Source organism: Helianthus annuus, chromosome 11 (genome assembly GCF_002127325.2).
Source record: "Helianthus annuus cultivar XRQ/B chromosome 11, HanXRQr2.0-SUNRISE, whole genome shotgun sequence".
NCBI classification, from domain to species: Eukaryota; Viridiplantae; Streptophyta; class Magnoliopsida; order Asterales; family Asteraceae; genus Helianthus; species Helianthus annuus.
This window is the reverse complement of record NC_035443.2, coordinates 173,515,778-173,531,988: the sequence shown is the minus strand read 5'-3', so window position 1 is coordinate 173,531,988 and position 16,211 is coordinate 173,515,778. Positions and strand designations below refer to the sequence as shown.

The following is a 16,211-nucleotide window of genomic DNA, read 5'->3' as shown; positions in this document are numbered from 1 at the left end:
TCCGATTCGGAAGAGAACACGACCCTTCATCTTTTGGTTGAAAAGGTTGACAGTGTGACACACGAGATATATTTCGTATTGTGATCCAGGCATCTTAACCAGGGTTCTTCCGCATGTATTGCATCGTTGGGCTATGGTTGTCATGCTTTTTTGTTCTAGCTAGTTTGAAGTTGTTTGGAAGGTTATTAGTTTTGGTTGTTTCAATTTAGAGTTGTTTATTCAACTTTTATAGTGGTGAAAGGTGGATGGTGGTGGTGGTGGTGGTGGTGAAAGGTGGAGATGGTGGTTGGAGTGGGGAAGATGAAGTGGATGGGTTGGGTAGTGGGGAAGATGAAGATGGAGTGGATGGGTTGGTTAAATACCAAGTATTTTTCTTTTAAATTTTTAGTATAAATTTAACAGTAAGGGTATTTTGGTCATTTCACAACCTCTTAACTGAGAAAACTAACTGATGTTAGGCACAAAGACTATCCGGGAATGAAAATTGAAAAGCTGGTGTAACGCCCCAAAATCCAAATTTTATATATCCGAAATATGTCCTTACGCGTTATATTATGAAATAAATAACTAGACTATTTAACCTAGTTAAGTGCATGGTAAAAACTATTAAAAGAGAAGAGTGGTCCCAAATATGTGTTAGAAGTAAACTCGAGGGGTTAAAGTGGATAAGATGAAAGTTGATTTACTAATTAAAAGAAATCAACACACAAATAAATACACACATCGTGTGTGTTCGAGAAGGAGCCAGGAGCTCCATGAGAGCTCCACAAACCCTAATCATGAAGATCATCAAATCAAAAGGCAAGATGAAGCCTAAATCCATAACCAAGTATGGATTAATGATCACCAACACGAGGGGATCATAAGCTATGTTTCAAAACTAAGATTGGTGATCATGTAGGAAGTGGGTTATGTTATAATCCGTGAGTTAATATGAAATTGATCATGTATAAGGGTTAGAATCATCATATAGAACATGTATTATGCATGATTTTGATTAATTTGATTTTTGGGGGTGAAGCCCACTTGTAGTGGTGAGGAAGATGAAGTGAGTGAATCATCCATGTTCAATATTTATGCAATTCTTGATGTATTATGTTAAATATGATGAACTCTTGCAAGTTAGGTTGAATATCGTATGAAGTTAGTTTGATGTTTGGTTGTGTTGGTGATTGAAAGTAAGAACTTGGAAGATTATGCATGAATTGGTTGTAAATTGTGCATTAAATGGTGTACGCACACCAAGTGCTTGATGAAATGTCTAGGAGAGATTACTAGATGAGATCGCATGCAAGTAATGGATGAAAATGAATAATATGAGGATGTCATGTATTTTGTGGTAATTGAACATAAGAAATGTATTTTCGATGGAATACATCTATGATTTTTGGTTAATTTTATGATTTGGTAAATAGTATGCATTAAAAGTTGTACTCAATGCTTGGGTAATATGATGTACATTATGTGTTGATTTACTTATGCTTAGATGAAATCAAATGTGATTTGGTGTTATGTGTGTAGAAAGTGCGTATATTAGTAAGGAGTAAGGTTGGGAAGCTATGTGTGTTAACTATGCTTGGACTATGTTGTTAATTGTAAAATCATGATATTACTAGTATGGAATAAATTGATTATGTTTTGTGTGCATACAACTAGATGATCATGTAGATATATGTGTATTGCTATGAGAGTATGAAATGTATATGATGTTCGTAGTATAATCGACTATAATGATGTGGATGTACGAGATTAGATTGATAATTCATAAGATAGACAGTTGACTTTCTGAAAGTCAACTGTGCATAAATAATGTAATAAGGCTTTTGTCACAAGTGTTATGTTAGAGAAATCATTAAGTACATGCTATATATCAATATGTCTATTTGTGACGACATGAAGAATTATGTGGAATGAAAAGATGCGACTTCTAGCATATACTTTGTGTTGTTGGAATTTGACGAGTAAAGTTTAACGTAGGATATGAATGTGAAATGAATGCAATATTAGAATGTGCATTTATACTAATGAAGTAGTAACCATGATGACATGAAAATATAGGATCATGTCAAGATGGGGGAAAGCATGGAAGGCTAACGGAAAGGATATGAGGAAGCATGTACGAAACGGGCACTCGAGGTAAGTGATTTCCGAAATCACTTCTTATTTATAAATGAAGTTTGGTATGTTGTATATAGGGAAACCAAGTAAGAATTTACGGGTAAGGGTAAGTACCAAGGTAAGTTCATATGAACTTCGTCTATCCTTAATGTAAATTAAGATGATAGTTTCATCGTGTTAATGGAATGTGCATTATTTTGTTGAATGTTCATTGTGTTAATGGAATGTCCATTATGTTGCTGAATGTTCATTGTGTTAATGGACTGTGCATTATGTTGCTGAATGTTCATCGTGTTAAGGGAATGTGCATTTTGTTGCTGAATGTTCATCGTGTTAATAGAATGTTCATTATGTTGCTGAATGTTCATCATGTTAATAGAATGTTCATTATGTTGCTGAATGTTCACCGTGTTAATAGAATGTTCATTATGTTGCTGAATGTTCATCGTGTTAATAGAATGTTCATTATGTTGCTGAATGTTCACCGTGTTAATGGAATGTTCATTATGTTGCTGAATGTTCACCGTGTTAATAGAATGTTCATTATGTTGCTGAATGTTCATCGTGTTAATAGAATGTTCATTATGTTGCAGAATGTTCATCGTGTTAATCGAATGCTCATTATGTTGCTGAATGTTCACTGTGTTAATGGAATGTTCATTATGTTGTTGAATGTTCATCGTGTTAATAGAATGTTCACTATGTTGCTGAATGTCCATCGTGTTAATGGAATGTTCATTATGTTGCTGAATGTTCACCGTGTTAATAGAATGTTCATTATGTTGCTTAATGTTCACCGTGTTAATGGAATGTTCATTATGTTGCTGAATGTTCATCATGTTACCGAAATGTTCATCATGTTATTGAAATGTTCATCATGTTAATGGAATGTTCATCATGTTTGTTGGAAGTTAGTCGGTTATGTTTGTTTGTAATTGCATTGATTTGTGTTGATATGTTTATAGATAAGGCTAAACTTACAATAAGTGAATGTGATATGTATGTAAGTACGTATGTGAAGACGTAATCATGTATGTATGTAAGTAGATGGGTATGTATGCAAGTAAAGGTATGTATATATGTATGTAGTTATGTATGTATTGTATACGTGGTTTCAATACATTTAAGTATTGACCTTATTAACAGTGTTTTTCGAGAATGAAATGTAATGCAGGTACATTATTGAAGTTTCGCCAAGGATTAGACACCCGGATGGAGTGATTAAATCTAGAAAGATAACGAGATGGAAAGTATATGTGGATAGAACGTAACGAGACTACATGATTGAGAATCTTGTTTGTATATAATGTATGCTAATGTTGCGAATGTATGTGGTGGGTGGAGGTTGTACGAATCACAGATTATCATCACGAGGAGTAGTGATCAAAGATCGGGTCACAAGATAGATTGTACGGGAATGCTTGAGTATGTAATTTGATAAACATAAGTTATGCTTTTATTTTATTAAATGAGTACGAAGGATGCATATATTGTAAAAGAGTTATTTTAAAATGAACTTTCAAGTAAGTCAAAACGTTTTTAATGAAAGAAATTTTATGGTACGTATTCCCGCTGCGTCTTTTCAGTTAAAGCGTGTTAGGGTCTTACAAGTTGGTATCAGAGCCCTGGTTTGAGGGAAATCAAGTACGAGAAGATAAATACTTGAACTCAAACATGTGTGCTCTTGTGATAAGGAACCCGTACAATCCATGTCTCGATCAAGATCTAAAGGTAAGCATAACTGCTTGGATAGGATGATCCGTGAATACGGTCTAGAACCGACATCAAGGCAAGTGATAAGACAAATGGACCCCAGGTACGTAAATTTAACGTGTGGGGGTATGAAGTGGTATACTTAAGCGAGTGAAAGAAAATTTTAAATGAAATATAATAGTGATATGGCAATGAAGTTTTGAAAATGATACACGTGCTGAAACTTAATTCTTCGGACATAAGGTGGCGATTACACGAAGGCACGAAACTAGTATGTGGATTGTGTACCTGGCCAGTACACAAGAAACATATGACGTTCGTGAGACCGTAATAATTGTTACGGGTATGTCTGTAGAATCAGGTAGTAGGTGGACGTGAGGGTGAAGAGAAACGTAAGACTTTCAGGAATGAAAGTATGAATGATATGTTAAAATCCGCGAGACGGATTTGAAGCATGAAAGTAATGAAGTATGAATGACCTGTTTGAATCCGCGAGACGAATTCAAGGAATGAAAGGCATGAATGGATGTTTGAATTCGTAAAACGGATTCAAGGAAATGAAATGTAGAAATGATATGTCTGAATCCGCGAGACGGATTCAACACATAAGGAACGAAAAATGTGAATGATATGTTTGAATCTATGAGATGGATTCAAATCATAGAAGGAAGAAAAGGTATGAATGGTACGTTTGGAACCACTGGATGGATTCAAAACGTAGAAGTAATGAAAGGTGTGGATGTTATGTTTGAATCCGCGGGACGGATTTAAAAGTATAAAAAGGATGAAATTAGCCCACATCAGAATGTGCCGATAGTTTGACCTTGGTTGCGTTAAACGAGTCATATGACTAAATATAAAGTAACTGAATGAAAGAATGATAATGATTGGCACGCAAACCTAAATTTTAAAACGAAAGGAAGAAGTTTCAAACAAGTTATGTGTTAAATGTGTTAGAAATCGACTCTTAGGAGTCATAATAAATGACGGGCTACGACCCAGACAATAATTTAAGTATGAATGAGAAGGGTGAGTTTTGTTAAGAATACCGAAATGATGTAATGAAGGTCCTTGCAGGTAAACATGAAGGGAAAGACGTACGAATGTGTACCTCTTTACATCTACGGTAAGTAAGAAATGTCGGTTTGACCTTGAAAAGTCAAACTGCAAAGGTCGACAAAATAAGTAACCAAAATAAAAGAATTGCATGTAAGGAATGAAGTGTGGAAAATGTTATAGCATGTACGTAGGAAATTGTAAAAGAATTATAGGTGAGTAATCACCTAGTATAATGAATGTTTGAATGAAAAGTGCTAACCGCTAATTTTGTAGATGTCAATGTGATGAAACCAAACGAATTGGTGAATGAATGTGCACGAGTAAAAGCTCAGTACAAGGATGAATGAAATCTGGCCTAGTACGGTTAGTACACGCGAAGGAGCGGATCGATCTGGTTTACGGATCGCAGAAGCACGAAATGAAATCAAAGTAAGTATAAAGTTTTAACTCATACCGGATAGATATGGATTAGTAAATTTAAAAGCGACCAACGAGATGAATAATGGAATAGGTATGGTAGGGTATGGAATGTATGACTTTTAATAGTTGATGTAAGAAGAGAACTATGTCATTAAGAAGTAAATCTCAAAAGTTGTGAGTGAAAGTTCTGAGTACTGATTAAACTCTCGTATGATTAACTTGCACGACACGCTTAGTTGTGTAGATTAAGTAATACAACATGAAGTGAAAGCAATAGTAATGTGAGATGAACGAAATGATTTAAAAGTAATGTAAAGGTATGCAAGGTACAAGTAACCATAGAAAACGTAGAATGAGGTTAACGTTGGAGTTAAGCACGTAGGTGGGATTATGTAATAGTAGTTTTGTTATGGTAACAAAACAAAAGTTAAATGTTACACAGTGCATGTAGAGAATGTAATTTTTTTAATGAGATAAAGATATTAGATCCGTTAAGAACGGGTCATACGAATGTATGTCTGATTACAAGTTGAAGGAGCATGTGTATTGGCCCGTTGTTGACAGGTCAAGGAAATGAAAATGATATGTGAAAGTATGATAAGGAAAGTATTGATTTATTAGGAACAAGTCAATTATTTGAATAATTTATGAATCAAGAATGAATAGTCACCCATTTTTATGGTGTACCTGTTAGAGTTAAGCATATATGAGTATGTATAAATTACAAAGTAAGATCGTATAGTTGATGAAAACGATATGAATATCGAAATAAACATAAAGGAATGTTAGTAATGGGAAGTTGGAATTTCTTCCAGCAAACAAAATGATGAATGAACAGCTAGCTATGAAGGGCGTTGGGAGCAAGCACTATTTGGTGAAGTGACATTAATAAGAACTCTGGGACGGGTTCTTGAAAAATGGGGGATAGTCATCGTGATGGGCTAGCGGTCGTGTCAAGGGGACATAGAGAAGAGATAATTAGTGTTAAATGAAGGTAAGAAAGGTTTCGGGGACGAAACCTCGTTTAAGGTGGGTAGACTTGTAACGCCCCAAAATCCAAATTTTATATATTTGAAATATGTCCTTACACGTTATATTATGAAATAAATAACTAGACTATTTAACCTAGTTAAGTGCATGGTAAAAACTATTAAAAGAGAAGAGTGGTCCCAAATATGTGTTAGAAGTAAACTCGAGGGGTTAAAGTGGATAAGATGAAAGTTGATTTACTAATTAAAAGAAATCAACACACAAATAAACACACACATCGTGTGTGTTCGAGAAGGAGCCAGGAGCTCCATGAGAGCTCTACAAACCCTAATCATGAAGATCATCAAATCAAAAGGCAAGATGAAGCCTAAATCCATAACCAAGCATGGATTAATGATCACTAACACGAGGGGATCATAAGGTATGTTTCAAAACTAAGATTGGTGATCATGTAGGAAGTGGGTTATGTTATAATCCGTGAGTTAATATGAAATTGATCATTTATAAGGGTTAGAATCATCATATAGAACATGTGTTATCCATGATTTTGATTAACTTGATGTTTGGGGGTGAAACCCACTTGTAGTGGTGAGGAAGATAAAGTGAGTGAATCATCCATGTTCAATATTTATGAAATTCTTGATGTATTATGTTAAATATGATGAACTCTTCCAAGTTAGGTTGAATATGGTGTGAAGTTAGTTTGATGTTTGGTTGTGTTGGTGATTGAAAGTAAGAACTTGGAAGATTATGCATGAATTGGTTGTAAATTGTGCATTAAATGGTGTACGCATACCAAGTGTTTGATGAAATGTCTATGAGAGATTACTAGATGAGATCGCATGCAAGTAATGGATGAAAGTGAATAATATGAGGATGTCATGTATTTTATGGTAATTGAACATAAGAAATGTATTTTCGATGGAATACATCTATGATTTTTGGTTAATTATATGATTTGGTAAATAGTATGCATTAGAAGTTGTACTCAATGCTTGGGTAATATGATGTACATTATGTGTTGATTTACTTATGCTTAGATGAAATCAAATGTGATTTGGTGTTATGTGTGTAGAAAGTGCGTATATTAGTAAGGAGTAAGGTTGGAAGCTATGTGTGTTAACTAAGCTTGGACTATGTTGTTAATTGTAAAATCATGATATTACTAGTATGGAATAAATTGATTATGTTTTGTGTGCATACAACTAGATGATCATGTAGATATATGTGTATTGCTATGAGAGTATGAAATGTATATGATGTCCGTAGTATAATCGACTATAATGATGTGGATGTACGAGATTAGATTGATAGTTCATAAGATAGACAGTTGACTTTCTGAAAGTCAACTGTGCATAAATAATGTAATAAGGCTTTTGTCACAAGTGTTATGTTAGAGAAATCATTAAGTACATGCTATATATCAATATGTGTATTTGTGACGACATGAAGAATTATGTGGAATGAAAAGATGCGACTTCTAGCTTATACTTTGTGTTTTTGGAATTTAACGAGTAAAATGTAATGTAGGATATGAATGTGAAATATGCAATATTAGAATGTGCATTTATACTAATGAAGTAGTAACCATGATGACATGAAAGTATGGGATCATGTCAAGATGGGGGAAAGCATGGAAGGCTAATGGAAAGGATATGAGGAAGCATGTACGAAACGGGCACTTGAGGTAAGTGATTTCCGAAATCACTTGTTATTTATAAATGAAATTTGGTATGTTGTATATAGGGAAACCAAGTAAGAATTTACGGGTAAGGGTAAGTACCAAGGTAAGTTCATATGAACTTCGTCTATCCTTAATGTAAATTAGGATGATAGTTTCATCGTGTTAATGGAATGTGCATTATGTTGTTGAATGTTCATTGTGTTAATGGAATGTGCATTATGTTGCTGAATGTTCATTGTGTTAATGGACTGTGCATTATGTTGCTGAATGTTCATCGTGTTAAGGGAATGTGCATTTTGTTGCTGAATGTTCATCGTGTTAATGGAATGTTCATTATGTTGCTGAATGTTCATCGTGTTAATAGAATGTTCATTATGTTGCTGAATGTTCACCGTGTTAATAGAATGTTCATTATGTTGCTGAATGTTCATCGTGTTAATAGAATGTTCATTATGTTGCTGAATGTTCACCGTGTTAATGGAATATTCATTATGTTGCTGAATGTTCACCGTGTTAATAGAATGTTCATTATGTTGCTGAATGTTCATCGTGTTAATAGAATGTTCATTATGTTGCTGAATGTTCACCGTGTTAATAGAATGTTCATTATGTTGCTGAATGTTCACTGTGTTAATGGAATGTTCATTATGTTGTTGAATGTTCACCGTGTTGATAGAATGTTCACCATGTTAATGGAATGTTCATTATGTTGCTGAATGTTCACCGTGTTAATAGAATGTTCATTATGTTGCTTAATGTTCACCGTGTTAATGGAATGTTAATTATGTTGCTGAATGTTCATCATGTTACTGAAATGTTCATCATGTTACTGAAATGTTCATCATGTTAGTGGAATGTTCATCATGTTTGTTGGAAGTTAGTCGGTTATGTTTGTTTGTAATTGCATTGATTTGTGTTGATATGTTTATAGATAAGGCTCAACTTACAATAAGTGAATGTGATATGTATGTATGTAAGTACGTATGTGAAGACGTAATCATGTATGTATGTAAGTAGATGGGTATGTATGCAAGTATAGGTATGTATATATGTACGTAGTTATGTATGTATTGTATACGTGGTTTCAATACATGTAAGTATTGACCTTATTAACAGTGTGCCTCGAGAATGAAATGTAATGCAGGTACATTATTGAAGTTTCGCCAAGGATTAGACACCCGGATGGAATGATTAAATCTAGAAAGATAACGAGATTGAAAGTATGTGTGGATAGAACGTAACGAGACTACATGATTGAGAATCTTGTTTGTATATAATGTATGCTAATGTTGCGAATGTATGTGGTGGGTGCAGGTTGTACGAATCACAGATTTTCATCACGAGGAGTAGTGATCAAAGATCGAGTCACGAGATAGATTGTACGGGAATGCTTGAGTATGTAATTTGATAAACATAAGTTATGCTTTTATTTTATTAAATGAGTACGAAGGATGCATATATTGTAAAAGAGTTATTTTAAAATGAACTTTCAAGTAAGTCAAAACATTTTTAATGAAAGAAATTTTATGGTACGTATTCCCGCTGCGTCTTTTCAGTTAAAGCGTGTTAGGGTCTTACAAGTTGGTATTAGAGCCCTGGTTTGAGGGAAATCAAGTACGAGAAGATAAATACTTGAACTCAAACATGTGTGCTCTTGTGATAAGGAACCCGTACAATCCATGTCTCGATCAAGATCTAAAGGTAAGCATAAATGCTTGGATAGGATGATCCGTGAATGCGGTCTAGAACCGGCATCAAGGCAAGTGACAAGACAAATGGACCCCAGGTACGTAAATTTAACGTGTGGGGGTATGAAGTGGTATAATTAAGCGAGTGAAAGAAAATTTTAAATGAAATATAATAGTGATATAGCAATGAAGTTTTGAAAATGATAAACGTGCTAAAACTTAATTCTTCGGACATAAGGTTGCGATTACACGAAGACAAGAAACTAGTATGTGGATTGTGTACCTGGCCAGTACACAAGAAACATATGACGTTCGTGAGACCGTGATAATTGTTACAGGTATGTCTGTAGAATCAGGTAGTAGGTGGACGTGAGGGTGAAGAGAAACGTAAGACTTTCAGGAATGAAAGTATGAATGATTTGTTAAAATCCGCAAGACGGATTCGAAGCATGAAAGTAATGAAGTATGAATGACCTGTTTGAATCCGCGAGACGAATTCAAGGAATGAAAGGCATGAATGAATGTTTGAATCCGTAAAATGGATTCAAGGAAATGAATGTAGAAATGATATGTCTGAATCCGTGAGACAGATTCAACACATGTAAGGACGAAAAATGTGAATGATATGTTTGAATCTGTGAGATGGATTCAAATCATAGAAGGAAGAAAAGGTATGAATGGTACGTTTGGAACCACTAGATGGATTTAAAACGTAGAAGTAATGAAAGGTATGGATGTTATGTTTGAATCCGCGGGACGGATTTAAAAATATAAAAAGGATGAAATTAGCCCACATCAGAATGTGCCGATAGTTTGACCTTGGTTGCGTCAAACGAGTCATATGAGTAAATATAAAGTAACTGAATGAAAGAATGACCATGATTGGCATGCAAACCTAAATTTTAAACGAAAGGAAGAAGTTTCAAACAAGTTATGTGTTAAATGTGTTAGAAATCGACTCTTAAGAGTCATAATAAATGACGGGCTACGACCCAGACAATAATTTAAGTATGAATGAGAAGGGTGAGTTTTGTTAAGAATACCGAAATGATGTAATGAAGGTCCTTGCAGGTAAACATGAAGGGAAAGACGTACGAATGTGTACCTCTTTACATCTACGGTAAGTAAGAAATGTCGGTTTGACCTTGAAAAGTCAAACTGCAAAGGTCGACAAAATAAGTAACCAAAATAAAAGAATTGCATGTAAGGAATGAAGTGTGGAAAATGTTATAGCGTGTACGTAGGAAATTGTAAAAGAATTATAGGTGAGTAATCACCTAGTATAATGAATGTTTGAATGAAAAGTGCTAACCGCTAATTTTTTAGATGTCAATGGTAGAACTCTCAATGTGATGAAACCTAACGAATTGGTGAATGAATGTGCACGAGTAAAAGCTCAGTACAAGGATGAATGAAATCTGGCCTGGTACGGTTAGTACACGCGAAGGAGCGGATCGATCTGGTTTACGGATCGCAGAAGCACGAAATGAAATCAAAGTAAGTATAAAGTTTTAACTCATACCGGATAGATATGGATTAGTAAATTTAAAAGCGACCAACGAGATGAATAATGGAATAGGTATGGTAGGGTATGGAATGTATGACTTTTAATAGTTGATGTAAGAAGAGAACGATGTCATTAAGAAGTAAATCTCAAAAGTTGTGAGTGAAAGTTCTGAGTACTGATTAAACTCTCGTATGATTAACTTGCACGACACGCTTAGTTGTGTAGATTAAGTAATACAACATGAAGTGAAAGCAATAGTAATGTGAAATGAACGAAATGATTTAAAAGTAATGTAAAGGTATGCAAGGTACAAGTAACCATAGAAAACATAGAATGAGGTTAACGTTGGAGTTAAGCACGTAGGTGGATTATGTAATAGTAGTTTTGTTATGGTAACAAAACAAAAGTTAAATGTTATATAGTGCATGTAGAGAATGTAATTTTTTTTAATGAGATAAAGATATTAGATCCTTTAAGAACGGGTCATACAAATGTATGTCTGATTACAAGTTGAAGGAGCATGTGTATTGGCCCGTTGTCGACATGTCAAGGAAATGAAAATGATATGTGAAAGTATGATAAGGAAAGTATTGATTTATTAGGAAGAAGTCAATTATTTGAATAATTTATGAATCAAGAATGAATAGTCACCAATTTTTATGGTGTACCTGTTAGAGTTAAGCATATATGAGTATGCATAAATTGCAAAGTAAGATCGTATAGTCGAAGAAAACGATATGAATATCGAAATAAACATAAAGGAATGTTAGTAATAGGAAGTTGGAATTTCTTCCAGCAAACAAAATGATGAATGAACAGCTAGCTATGAAGGGCGTTAGCAGCAAGCACTATTTGGTGAAGTGACATTAATAAGAACTCTGGGACGGGTTCTTGAAAAATGGGGGATAGTCATCGTGATGGGCTAGCGGTCGTGTCAAGGGGACATAGAGAAGAGATAATTAGTGTTAAATGAAGGTAAGAAAGACTTCGGGGACGAAACCTCGTTTAAGGTGGGTAGACTTGTAACGCCCCAAAATCCAAACTTTATATATTCGAGATATGTCCTTACGCGTTATATTATGAAATAAATAACTAGACTATTTAACCTAGTTAAGTGCATGGTAAAATCTATTAAAAGAGAAGAGTGGTCCCAAATATGTGTTAGAAGTAAACTCGAGGGGTTAAAGTGGATAAGATGAAAGTTGATTTACTAATTAAAAGAAATCAACACACAAATAAACACACACATCGTGTGTGTTCGAGAAGGAGCCAGGAGCTCCATGAGAGCTCTACAAACCCTAATCATGAAGATCATCAAATCAAAAGGCAAGATGAAGCCTAAATCCATAACCAAGCATGGATTAATGATCACTAACACGAGGGGATCATAAGGTATGTTTCAAAACTAAGATTGGTGATCATGTAGGAAGTGGGTTATGTTATAATCCGTGAGTTAATATGAAATTGATCATGTATAAGGGTTAGAATCATCATATAGAACACGTGTTATCCATGATTTTGATTAATTTGATGTTTGGGGGTGAAACCCACTTGTAGTGGTGAGGAAGATGAAGTGAGTGAATCATCCATGTTCAATATTTATGCAATTCTTGATGTATTATGTTAAATATGATGAACTCTTCCAAGTTAGGTTGAATATGGTATGAAGTTAGTTTGATGTTTGGTTGTGTTGGTGATTGAAAGTAAGAACTTGGAAGATTATGCATGAATTGGTTGTAAATTGTGCATTAAATGGTGTACGCACACCAAGTGTTTGATGAAATGTCTATGAGAGATTACTAGATGGGATCGCATGCAAGTAATGGATGAAAATGAATAATATGAGGATGTCATGTATTTTGTGGTAGTTGAACATAAGAAATGTATTTTCGATGGAATACATCTATGATTTTTGGTTAATTATATGATTTGGTAAATAGTATGCATTAGAAGTTGTACTCAATGCTTGGGTAATATGATGTACATTATGTGTTGATTTACTTATGCTTAGATGAAATCAAATGTGATTTGGTGTTATGTGTGTAGAAAGTGCGTATATTAGTAAGGAGAAAGGTTGGGAAGCTATGTGTGTTAACTAAGCTTGGACTATGTTGTTAATTGTAAAATCATGATATTACTAGTATGGAATAAATTGATTATGTTTTGTGTGCATACAACTAGATGATCATGTAGATATATGTGTATTGCTATGAGAGTATGAAATGTATATGATGTCCGTAGTATAATCGACTATAATGATGTGGATGTACGAGATTAAATTGATAATTCATAAGATAGACAGTTGACTTTATGAAAGTTAACTGTGCATAAATAATGTAATAAGGCTTTTGTCACAAGTGTTATGTTAGAGAAATCATTAAGTACAAGCTATATATCAATATGTGTATTTATGACGACATGAAGAATTATGTGGAATGAAAAGATGCGACTTCTAGCTTATACTTTGTGTTGTTGGAATTTGACGAGTAAAGTTTAATGTTGGATATGAATGTGAAATGAATGCAATATTAGAATGTGCATTTATACTAATGAAGTGGTAACCATGATGACATGAAAGTATAGGATCATGTCAAGATGGGGGAAAGCATGGAAGGCTAACGGAAAGGATATGAGGAAGCATGTACGAAACGGGCACTCGAGGTAAGTGATTTCCGAAATCACTTCTTATTTATAAATGAAGTTTGGTATGTTGTATATAGGGAAACCAAGTAAGAATTTACGGGTAAGGGTAACTACCAAGGTAAGTTCATATGAACTTCGTCTATCCTTGATGTAAATTAAGATGATAGTTTTATCGTGTTAATGGAATGTGCATTATGTTGTTGAATGTTCATTGTGTTAATGGAATGTGCATTATCTTGCTGAATGTTCATTGTGTTAATGGACTGTGCATTATGTTGCTGAATGTTCATCGTGTTAAGGGAGTGTGCATTTTGTTGCTGAATGTTCATCGTGTTAATGGAATGTTCATTATGTTGCTGAATGTTCATCGTGTTAATAGAATGTTCATTATGTTGCTGAATGTTCACCGTGTTAATAGAATGTTCATTATGTTGCTGAATGTTCATCGTGTTAATAGAATGTTCATTATGTTGTTGAATGTTCACCGTATTAATGGAATGTTCATTATGTTGCTGAAAGTTCACCATGTTAATAGAATGTTCATTATGTTGCTGAATGTTCATCGTGTTAATAGAATGTTCGTTATGTTGCTGAATGTTCATCGTGTTAATATAATGTTCATTATGTTGCTGAATGTTCAATGTGTTAATGGAATGTTCATTATGTTGTTGAATGTTCATCATGTTAATAGAATGTTCATTATGTTGCTGAATGTTCACCGTGTTAATGTAATGTTCATTATGTTGCTGAATGTTCACCGTGTTAATAGAATGTTCATTATGTTGCTTAATGTTCACCTGTTAATGGAATGTTCATTATGTTGCTGAATGTTCATCATGTTACTGAAATGTTCATCATGTTACTGAAATGTTCATCATGTTAATGGAATGTTCATCATGTTTGTTGGAAGTTAGTCGGTTATGTTTGTTTGTAATTGCATTGATTTGTGTTGATATGTTTATAGACAAGGCTCAACTTACAATAAGTGAATGTGATATGTATGTAAGTACGTATGTGAAGACGTAATCATGTATGTGTGTAAGTAGATGGGTATGTATGCAAGTAAAGGTATGTATGTATGTACGTAGTTATGTATGTATTGTATACGTGGTTTCAATACATTTAAGTATTGACCTTATTAACAGTGTGTCTCGAGAATGTAATGTAATGCAGGTACATTATTGAAGTTTCGCCAAGGATTAGACACCCGGATGAAATGATTAAATCTAGAAAGATACCGAGATGGAAAGTATATGTGGATAGAACGTAACGAGACTACATGATTGAGAATCTTGTTTGTATATAATGTATGCTAATGTTGCGAATGTATGTGGTGGGTGCAGGTTGTACGAATCACAGATTATCATCACGAGGAGTAGCGATCAAAGATCGAGTCACAAGATAGATTATACGTGAATGTTTGAGTATGTAATTTGATAAACGTAAGTTATGCTTTTATTTTATTAAATGAGTACGAAGGATGCATATATTGTAAAAGAGTTATTTTAAAATGAACTTTCAAGTAAGTCAAAATGTTTATAATGAAAGAAATTTTATGGTACGTATTTTCGCAGCGTCTTTTCAGTTAAAGCGTGTTAGGGTCTTACAGCTGGGGACTATAGCTGTAATGTTAGAAAGTTAGGGATTAAAAGTGAAAAAATGGCAAAACACATGGACTATCCGAACATTTAACTCTAGTTAATATTTGCAATGATATTAAGCATGTACATAGAATAAACTTGAATGAAACGGTGCCTGAGGTGAAAAGATGTAATGGTTTGGTTAAAGATATTTTAAGTTGCTAATTGTATGTATGTATATAATGTGGACTGAATGCTAATAATTTTTTAAATAATATACAAATCAAATATTTTATATTATGAAATCAACTATCTTTAAAAGACACGATTAACCTGACATATAACATACCAATATAAGAAAATGGTTAATTAAAGGAAAACATTTTTATAATGAAATCACCATCTTTTAAATAATATACAAATCAAATGTTTTGAGAATATTGAAAGCATTTTTATATTGTAGACGCATAGAGTGAGAAACTTAAATAGTACAGGGACTAGTTAGGTAATTTGCTCTTAGTTATAGGCCCCACCATAAACACTAAACAACGACTTGAGCCATTGATAGTCAAAGTCTTGCTTGCAAGTTGGGAAGTAACCTTCTAGAGATGATGACATCATGAGTCTGAGTCCTATTAAATGCTCTTAAACCTTTTCTATTTTACAGTTTTAATATTTTTGTCATCACGTATTAACTTCTATGTAGATATCATTATAAAAATCTTATCACAAACTATAAACAAAATTGTTTTGTGTTGTAAAGTATATTTTGCGTCTGGTTAGGGTCTCGCTGTATGATGCATATAAGA

The 16,211-nt window shown here is 33.9% G+C and overlaps 1 long non-coding RNA gene across 1 annotated transcript; it reads left to right on the top strand.

Annotated features, from left to right (window-relative positions):
• The first annotated feature begins 12,444 nt into the window (after window positions 1-12,444).
• LOC110887324 lies at window positions 12,445-15,339 on the top strand. Its single transcript, XR_002563232.1, has 3 exons — window positions 12,445-12,571; window positions 13,763-13,840; window positions 15,166-15,339. It is a non-coding gene; the product is annotated as an uncharacterized LOC110887324 (long non-coding RNA).
• The last annotated feature ends 872 nt before the right edge of the window (window positions 15,340-16,211 follow it).